General features: G+C 38.9%; 1 pseudogene; it reads left to right on the top strand.

Annotated features, from left to right (window-relative positions):
* Positions 1-282: 282 nt before the first annotated feature.
* Cavporv1r-ps749 (vomeronasal 1 receptor cavPorV1R-ps749 pseudogene) lies at positions 283-1,169 on the top strand (annotated as a pseudogene).
* Positions 1,170-10,875: the final 9,706 nt, after the last annotated feature.

Raw genomic sequence — 10,875 nt, 5'->3', positions numbered from 1 at the left:
CATTTCACCTTGTTGGTGATTTCTTTTGAAGTGCAAAAGCTTTCAAATAAGATGAGAACCCAATTGTTGATACTTTGAAGTACTTGCCATGTGATTTGTGTTTTATTCGTGAATTCTTTGCCTACCCCTATGTCTCCAAGATTTCTACCTATCTTGTGTTCTAGGAGATTTAGTGTCAAACACTGTTTTTCACAAGCTTCAAGGTTTTAATAATTTCATGACAAAAACAATTTGTTTTTATTGGATACCTGGCTTACTTAAATTACCTAAAACTAATTAGGTCATGTTTCAAGTGACATAATCTTTGGTTTTCTACTCATATTCTAAATTTGTTTTGGTGTCCTGGTGAACCCATTAGTCTTCATGTCATATCTGTGCACCTTTTAAATTCAACCTCATCTGAGGAAGCCTATCTATGTGATTTACATATACCTCACACTGGCCAATATTTTGACCATCACATTCACATTGATAACAACCATCTTGTCATGCTTAGGAGCAAGACATTTATTGAAGATGTTGGTTATAAAGTGATTTTGTATATATTCAGTTACCTGGGATCCTCTAACCTGCACTATCTCTCTGTTTCAAACCATCATAATTAGTCCTAGTAATTTTATGTGGTCCTGGCTTAAACCTAAACTCTCTACATTGATTTTCCCTCTTTTTCTTCTGTTTAGCCAGCATGCTGATCCATATCTCATTCAATACAGAAGAGACATTAGTAGTTTTACACTTATTGGTCATGGCTACTCTCCTTTATACTGTCAAACCAAGAGCTTTGTAGATGAAAAAATAGGGTAACATGAAAGTGTTATATTGCTTCAAGATCTCTTGTTTGTGTTCCTTATATTATGAACCAGCCTCTATATGGTGAATCTTCTCTACAAACACCACAGGAAAGTCCAGTGTATTCATAGCTACAGCCTCTATCCTCAGTCACTTGCAGAACACATTGTTGTTCACAGCTTCCTTTTGTTAGTTGGTTGTTTTGTATTCTTTTATTGCTCAAATAGTGTTGTCACCATTTAATATGCCCGAGAAATATCCCAAGTTTGGTGCAAATAAGTGAAATTTTATAAGTGTGGGACCTAACTATCTTTACCATTTTGCTGATGAAATGTAATAAAGTTATACTATACCTACATTTAGTTCTCCTCTTTCAGTGATGACAATTACTCACATTTGCTTCATTATCTATAACCATACATGTTAATGCTTAACAGTGCATCCCCAAAGATTTACATAGTAAAAAAAAATTTATATCTGCATGTGAATAGGTAGCTTTTGATGTGGTATTGCAGGAATTAAGTTCTAAATTTAACTCAAATTTTGAGGTTTTAACATGAAGGAAAGTACATACATGTGATGTTCATAATTTTCATCTGACTCCATCTTTAAATTATAATTATGATAAATATTAATATTATTTATACAGTATAAAAATTAATTTCTTCTGGTTATTATTCTTCCTTTCAATGTGGCTAATAAAAATTTAAAGTTCCACTTAGGACTTGTATTACATTTGTAGGAAACTGTGCTACTCTAGGGAACTTCATTTATCCATTCAACAAATATGACACCTACTACATATTTCAAAAACTGTTTTAGATTTTCTACATATGTCAGTGCACTAAACAAATAAAACATCGTAACTTAGGGGTCTGTAGAGACTGTTTGTGGTATAGGAAAAAAACCATATATATATATACACACATACACATACTGGTTAGGGAAGATGGTGGAATGCACATAACCTTTGTGTGAGAAAAATAACACCACCAAAGGAGAATGTATTTCTCCATGCAGCAAAAAATGAGAAAAATGGGAAAAGAGAAAAATGAGAAAATGAGAAAGGGTAGGCAAGTAAAAAACTTATACAGCATGGAAACCAATACATTAACACAGACAAGCATACAAAAAATATTCTTAACTTCAACCCTGGCTCCCTAGCTGGGGGCAAATGATCATGAAACTACAAGTGTAAAAAAAAAGCCAGTTTAATAAAATCTGATATTACAAGATGACACTTGCTGTGCTAGCAGGTCACTGCTCGGATTGCCTTGAGGCCAGGTGTTCTTTGGACTGAATCAGCTTTTTTATGTGGCATGGGAATGGTTATGTTTTCGTCTTACACATGTGGTCAATTTTTAGCTTTAATGGCTCCCAACACAGGATGCCTTAATTTATAGGCAATTACTCTGATTCAGTGCTTATCAGAGGTATACAGTTGGGTTTTAGACACCATCAAGGTCAACTGAATTCAGCAGAAGCAGCAGAAAGTTGGTCAGAGACCTCTATCTGCCCTCTAATTTGTATCATGAAATACCTATAAGTTTGCTATTTTATAAATGTATTCTTACATTATAAGTATGCCCCAGCAACTAGACTTATCTGAGTTGGGAGTAAGCCAGATGGGAAGAGGTCACAGCATCAAAGCACAGATGCTGAAATGCATGGATTGCATTCTAAATAAATGCTACTGCTGACCTCTTGTGAACCATGAATAGGGAATGTCCAAGGCTGTTCTTGTCCTGCCCTTGAGCCAGATTGTAACATGGATGCGCCACTATTTTTTGATCACAGCTGGAAGCCCTATGGCTAATGACTTCTGTGGTTTTCCCAGGGTAGGATAATACCCGGGCAAACTACAGTTTCATAAGTAGAATCTATGTCATTTCCAACTAATTACACATAAAGATACAAGATGAAAAATATACAACAAAATAAATTTAGATTAAAACTCAACACTACAAGAAGACTGACACCCCAGGTCAAATCAAGAGTATCTGACTCATAAGGAGATTCACATATAGGGTAAGAAAATACCTCTTAACAAAGAAACTTAGGAAATATGAAAAATCAAGGCTACACAACTGCTTCTAAAATTGATAGTTTATTTAAAAACATACAAAGTAAAATAGCTATGACAGCAAATAGAAATTAGACTCTTAGAAATGGGGTAGGAGATCAGGAGAAAGGAAAAGCAAAGGGACAGGGAGATGTGAGACTGGAAATGGTCAAGATAAATTATATGCATTCACCAGTTTTCCAAAGTGAACATCAATATTTATCTTACAAACATGCACTAATAAAAAGTTAACTAGTCATTACACCCATAATGACTGACACAAATTGTATACAGGTGGAAAATTTTAGACAGAAAATTAAAATTATAACTATAAAATGATCAGTGAATTCAAAGATGTTACCAGTGAATAATGAAATAAAATAAGGACAAAAAATGTATGCTTTTATAAATAATTCAGGATTCTGAAAAGAAAAACATAAATCAGGTAAATGAAAAGCCCAGTAAAGTCAAATGAAAAATTTAATTAAACCATAACCAACTAGACTGATTAAGCAAGAAATACAAGATCTCATGAACTAAAGAAAAGCTATATAAAATATTACAGTGAGACTTTAATAAAGAAAAATCAGATAATACAAAAAGAACACACACAATTTCTGGGAAATGATTAAAATAAATTTATGAGCCATTGGGATATTAGGAGAATTTGAGACTCAGGCTGAACACAGATAAAATCTATTCAGAGAAATAACAGTCAAAAATTTCCCTAATTTGGAAAAGTATGATCATACAGGTACATGAGGCATTTAGGACCCCAAACAGACATGACTACAGAAGAATCTCCCCCCCCTTCATATTACAATTAAAGTGTCAACAGTGAAAAACAAAGAAATATGAAAGCTTCCAAATAAAACCACTAATTTACTTATTAAGACAAAAAAATCTTAATAGACTCAGGTACTCCTAGGGAAGGGACAGTATAGAGCACAAGAGGCAACAACTCATCCCTGCATGTCACATCTCTCCAGGTAGACTCACCCCTAAAACTTGCAGGTTCCTGGGCAAGAGAACAAATGAAGGCCCACATACAACACATTCAAACATTTTAAAAACTATGAATCCAAGGGCTGAGGATTTTAGCTCAGCAGCATAAGCACCTACCTGGTAAATACAAGGTGATGAGTTCTATCCCTGGTACCAGAAAAAAAAAAATCTATCTATATACATATAAATCCAATTAATGAATAAAACATGTTTTATGTGTTTACCTTGAAAAACAGACCTTCACATTGACTGAAGTCAGGTTAAAACGTACAAATTTATAATTCTCAGATTAAAAAAAGAAAAAAGAATCCTGCGATCCACAGAACTTGGTATCATCCCAGCAGAGCTGACCCTGGCTCCAATTACTTTTCTTTGCTACACATCCAGGGCCCAGCTCATCTACATGTTCAAGCCTTCCTGACCCCATTCCAGCCTTGAGTGCATAAGCTGACAAGGCAAACTGTACTCTTGGGATGATGAATATGGGAGAAAAGCTCACTCAGGACTAGGTTTAGGATTGCCTGGGCAGGGAATTTCAGGGAACCTTGAAAGGCAGGCATGTCTTCTTGACTACAAGAGAGAGGTCCCAGTAGAAAGGGTCACAGCAGAGCCCAGGAACTTCAGAAATCCAGGATAGGGCTGTTAAGACCAGAGCTTTCTCAAAGCCCAGGCTCAGTCATCCTTGCAGGCCATTATGACCCCTGGGGTACAGCCTGTCCTCTCCAGCCTGATCTTCAAACCACTTCCTAGTTCACCATCACCATCCCAAATTACCACCTTCCTCAGTGGCAATTCTACTTTTGACAGGTCTCTCCATGATTTCCTTCCTTTGAAATGCTCCTTGTATACTTCCCAGCATCCTTCTTAGTATGTTCCTGTGGGCTTCACATTCCAACAAGTAGCCCACCTTCTATAAGTAAGTCTTTAACTCTTCCACTGTGGGACATTTGCACCTTTGTTCCCCTAGCCTCTGATATGTCCTCTCAGAGCCTGTCAGAATCCAACTACTGCTTCAAGGCATAATTCAAAGCCTTTACCTATTATACTCACATGGACCTCAAATCACCTTTCTTCAAACACACAGAGTTCACCTCTAATGAAGCCCTCCTATGCACTCAGTGATCTCTCCTAACCAATGACATCCGCCTCATAGACACCCAGAATGAAGTAGCCCACTCTACCTTTTACTCCTCTACCCAATAATTTTGCCTTCTTAGCGACCCCACATTCTGTTCCCTGACAAAGGTTTTGTAGTAATCATCCCACTCTTCAAGTAAGATGCACCCATATCCTTTTGCTCCTCTTCCGGTTGATTGGTCTTCTTTATCCTAAGTATTTTCTCAGATCTCCATAACAAATGATCTCTGCTGCTCAAGGGGCCCAATGGAGACTTTTTCGGGTGAGGTATCCAGGTTAATGAATGCATGTGTGCAAGACATCAGCAACAATAGCAGGATAAATGGTGCACAACAGAGCACAAGAGCAATAGCCAGAGCTGCCTGCAACTTTATTGTACAATTCTTATATAGGTTGTTATCTCATATTTACATTCATATATGCTGACCTCATTGATACATGCCTAGTTGTTCCCTGCTAAGTCATGATTATATAATTATGCCCTGATGTGCACCTTTACCTACAATGGGGTCCTAGCCTCTCAGCTGTCTGGAAACATCTCACAGACTTCAAGATTTGACTGTTTGAGTGGTCTCCCATAAATGGTTTCACTCTTAAATCCAAGCCCATTCCCATCCTCATTGTTCTGGAAAACTTGCTAAGTCTTGGAGGAGCAGAAGAGAATGGAACTGGGCAGGGCTGGGGATTTAGCTCAGCTGCATAAGCACCTGCCTTGCAAGCAGGTGGTTGTGAGTTCGATCCCTGGTACTGATAAAAATCGAAAAAGACAAAAAAAAAAAAAAAAAAAAAAAAAAAAGAGAGAGAGAGAGAGAATGGAACTGGGTGATACCATTACCCAAGGAGTGAGGCAAGGCCTGTTTGGACCAGGGGTTTGCTTGGTGCCTTTCAGATTCAGCCAGGATCTCCTCAAACTCAGCTGCTTCCTTTTTGCTCTCTGCATCCCTAGTTACTGTATGTTCTGCAACTTTAGTCCAGGTGTGCTATACTTGGGTTTTATAGAAATTTCCATTTAGCAGACCACCTGGGGGCAGTGCTTTTGGCTGCCCCAACACACATGTAATAGTATATTTCTAGCAAGGCCTACTGGTTGATTATAATGTTGCCTGATCTAAAATGTTCTCCATGCTCTGCTCAAAGTTCAGCTCACAGCTTGAATCTTTCTAAAAGAACTGTGTGGGGGAGAGTGGGCTAACAGAATAACAAGTTGTTATTTATGCACAAACTAGACAAGATAAGCATTGTTTTCAATTCTCAAAATGACCTTGGTGAGTTATTCTCATCTTCCCCACGCAGGAACTCACACTCAGAGAGAAACAGATTCTTCAAGTGGATGATCGTAATGTAATGAGGGCCAAATATGACTCCATTGGAATCTTTCTGCTAACATGAGAGCTGCTGACAATGCTGGAACAGAAGTTAGGGGCAGGCAGAGGGACAATCTTTCTTTCTGCCCTATGTTCTTATGGGAATCACTGAACATCTGTGATTTAGTTTCCCTGGCTGGAAAACAGGCAAGATGTTCACTTCCCAGGATATTTGGGGTGATCATGTAGGTAAACCACATGGCATGATGTACTTTAGAGTTAATTAAATGTCAGCATGGGCAGGAATGGAACTTTGATGGGTGAAGGCCAGAGGAGGAACTGTAAGTTGTGTTCCATCTACACATAGAACTCCAGCTACAGAGCTGTAAACTGTTTCCAAAAGAACACAGGTTCAGTGATCCATAGTCTGAGACGATTTCCCTTAGTAGAGTGGACTAAAAACTATTTTGCAGACCCTCAGGGTTCTTCCAAGGTGCTATAACAGGATGAGAAAGAAAATTGGGATTTGTATATTCGAGTCCTGTTTTAAACTTCATAATTTTGGGGCTGGGAATTTAGCTCAGTGGCATAAGCACATGCCTTGCAAGCAGGAGGTCGTGAGTTTGATCCCCGCTACTGATAAAAAAAATAAAATAAAATGAACTTTATAATTTCATGATTACAATAATTTTATGATGAAAAGAAGTGCTTCACATTCTGTGTGTTACTGCTGTCAATGCTACACGAATTAATGAGATGGCTACCATAACCATCACATCTTATACACATAGGAGGTCATTCACTTGCCTAAGGTCACACAACAAGCAAGTAACAGAACTGGAATTAGAATCAGGGTCATCCACATTTAATTATCTTCCTAGGTTGTCCACAACCCATTTCTTTAGCAGATTTAATTAATGCCTATCTTCTCTCATTGGAATTACGGTTCTCAAGGTGTCCTTTTTCATTCTACCACTAAGCATCCCTTGAATCCATATGACTCTCTGTCTCTATTAGCATTGCCTTTCTGCCTTAAGGCACTTTCATTGACATCTTTAGTAGGGAGCCCTGCAACAGCATCCTGACTGGCCTCTCTTTCCATCCTTGTTCCCTAATGTCTATGCCCACAGCCAGAATGAGGTTATTAAAGCATGTTATTCTTTCATAAAATCTAACAACTTCACAAAAACATTTCAAATAAAGATCAGACCCTGAATCTTGGCATATGAGGCTAAGCAGTCTTTATCTTAATTCTCATCCTTACTTCCAATCCAAACAGGCTGCCCCCTTCACTCTCATTACGCTAATAGGATACAAGAGTCCTCTATGCCTCTACCACTCGGACTCTGCTACAAACATCCCAGTTCCACACGTAAATGCATCAGCCTTGCTCACCGTGGTATTATCAATATATGGCTGTGCACATGGTAGAAGCTTTGTGCAGAAATGCAGAATGAGTTTAGCACTCCAATTTTCCCTACTGCATTTCCCCTTCATCCAAAGTATCCTGGTTATCTATTCACATACTGATTTCTCAGGGAGCTCCCCTGTCCCCTTATTACAAAGCAGTTCAATCAAAACATATCCACTCCTTTTAAAACACTCCACTCCCCTAATGGGAGCATAACAATGATTTAAACCCACTTCCTCCATAACAAACCACATCCCTCCACAAACATCCCCATTCTATGATTATTACCCTTAATTCCTCCCATAGCTCTAATCCCCATTCTTGGTCTCTTACAGCCCCTGAGTTGCCAAGGCAACACCAATCCTTTGGGAGGGGAAGGTGGAGGAGGGGGCGTTGCCTGGATACCAAAAGAGCTCCAGTCTGTGGTAAGACTCCTTAGGAGTAAGATCCACAGAGCTTACAGAGTAAACAGTGCCCCCTTACTCTTTTCTCCCCCAGGGAGCCAGCACCCCTGCAGCCCGCACAAGCTCAGACTAAGCTGCGGCAAACAATAGATTGTACTGCGCAAGCGTGAGAGACTGGGCAGTGGTTGGGAGTTGTACTTGTCTAGCTGCTTCTGCAGGATTTAAGGGAAGGCAAGATGGGTGAATTTGTTATTCTCAGAGCAAACTCCATTATCACCATAGCAACGATAATAGGCTAGGGCCCTCCTAGCCAGTATTCCATTTTTATTCTTTCATCTTTCCCTAACAGGAAGGTAAAGGCAGATACTCAAAAACAGGAAATAAAGTTGGTATCTGCTTTCATTTTTTGTCTCCTTTTGTCTTTGAAACTCAAATCCCAGCTTAGCTCTGCACATGTTAATCACATAAACAGTGTCTATTACAAAATTTATTAGCTCTAAATTTACTTAGACGATCCCATCCCCTTCAAGACTGAGGGCACCAGGGTAAAAGAAACTAAATTCAGGATTTGCAAGGACATCCAGTTGCCAGCCTTTACAGCATCCAGTTCCAAACCTCTGCGGAGATGCATTACGCCTGAAATCATCTTGGAGCTTGTCTTAAACCTGAAGTCATATCCACTCCAGGAAAAGCAGAGCTTCACAGACCAGGCCATGATGAGCTCACTTCCCAACCTAGCAGCTATATCCCTGTATGAGAACTGAGCGTGCGTCTCCCACTCCCTCAGCAAGAACAATCATCTCCTGGGAACCAAACTGCCTCTCACGCCCCATGGCATCCACTGGAGCTACAGACCCAGGACTGAGAAGCTGACCAACCAGACTGCAGTCTAGCCCAGAACCCCAGAAAACTGATCCTTGTTCTTTTGATGGCAGGCCAGCCTGATCCTCTTCCTCAGAGCTGTGCCCCCTTCAATTCCTCAAACTAATGCCTCTCCTCTTTTTCCTGTTCTTTCCTTTGTTACAGGGATAGCTTGATGTTCTTTAAGCTGTCCCTCACTTTCATTTTCCCTTATTTTCTAATTAAAGCTATTTTCCTTCAAATTTGTGCTGAATGCCTGTTTTAATTTCCTTAATTACTCAAGGAAGGACCTGGGCTCGCTGGTGATGTTTCTACCTCTGAGTTTACTTTATACCAGTATTGGGGGTACTATGGATAACAAAATGGAGCTTTTGTTTTTGTGGTAGAACTGTTAATAATGTGGAACATAAGTCATTGGAGAAACCAGGATGTAAATAGACAATTGGGACACCTTAGAGAAAGCAGAAATGCAAGAAATGTTACAACATTTGTACGCACACTAATTCATTTATTGCCAAAAAGCCCTATGAGATAAGTACTTTACTATTCCCAAACAGCAGGATAGAAAAGTTAAGCAACTGAAGGTCACATGGGTAGAGATAGGATTTGAATCCAGGCAGTCTGGCTTTTCACTTGATAAGCTTAATCACAATGCCATATTGATAAAGAGTTAAGTAGTACTACAGAAGCTATTTTAATGCAGAGGAAGTTTTAAAACTTGTATTTCCAATACTAATCATATTTCTAACACCATTCAAATATGAGACCAGAAGACCCAACCTGTTCCCATGATTAGCTACAAACTTGATAAGCTTTGACATACCAGACACCAACTCCAAGCGTAGCTCAGCCAGGAAGAAATGTTTCTTGATTTTGAGTCCCAGAGAGTAATCACTTAAAGGACATCACTAGCCAGTCTCAACCAACAATGGATTCTTTCTCTATGTTGTGTGATAGCAACCTCATTTTAGTTGCTGTTTCTGTAAGAATAAATTCTGCCTAACAATTAGTGACAAAGACATATGTAGCCAATCATAGGATATTATGTCATCTGCCATTTGTACTTCCTTTTGGAAACATATATAAATGACTGGAAAACTCCAATCACAGCTAATGATTTGCAACTGAGATTCTTACCAGCCGACTAACAAAATAAAGCTGCCTTCTACAGTCTCTATGGTGCCATGTCTCCCATTTGGTTTGACCCTGAATTCCACATCAATACCATTCCAGGTAGCACTAAGTGTTGTGGAAAATAAAGTGGAGAAAGAGGATGAAGTGACTCTTTATACAGAATGCCCCAGGATGGTCTCTTGGAGGAGGAAGTTTCAGAAGAAGTGGACTGAAAGGACTGATTTCACTTGTGAGCTGGGCATGCAGGTAGACAGTTAAGGATTATTAACTTTGGCTTTTTAATCTTTTTTTTTGCCTTCCTCAAGGGTAAACTACACTTATACATGTTATTCCCTTGGTCAAAATTACATTTCTTCATTATTCCTCTTAAACATGTCCTATAAGGTCCAGTTTTAAGAATAAGCACCTGCTCTTTGTCTGTTTTATTGACCAAAAACCTCCTACTCTAGATTTCTTACGTACCTGCTCCTAAGAAAAGTCAATGATGCTGTTCCATGGATAACATTTTGAAAAGCAAAGGACTTGCCCCTCCCCCACCCCATCGGGTGACTAAAGACACATAAGCAATAAATGCTTACTGATATATCTCTAAAGTGTTATTGCTGTTAACACAGCAGTAATGTAGTAATAACTGATATATTTTCTGAGTCCTATCAGGTTCTTCTTTGAGATTTACTGTATGGATACTTATAGAAAGGTCTTTTTTGATCAAGATATGAGCACATGATGCCACAGCTCTTAAAGTACCTATCTTTCTCATCCAAAATC

This window comes from Cavia porcellus, unplaced genomic scaffold (genome assembly GCF_034190915.1).
Source record: "Cavia porcellus strain 051 isolate PalLab524CR breed Dunkin Hartley unplaced genomic scaffold, mCavPor4.1 scaffold_7, whole genome shotgun sequence".
NCBI lineage: Eukaryota > Metazoa > Chordata > Mammalia > Rodentia > Caviidae > Cavia > Cavia porcellus.
Note: the sequence above shows the minus strand (reverse complement) of the source record. Positions and strands in the feature narration are given on the sequence as shown.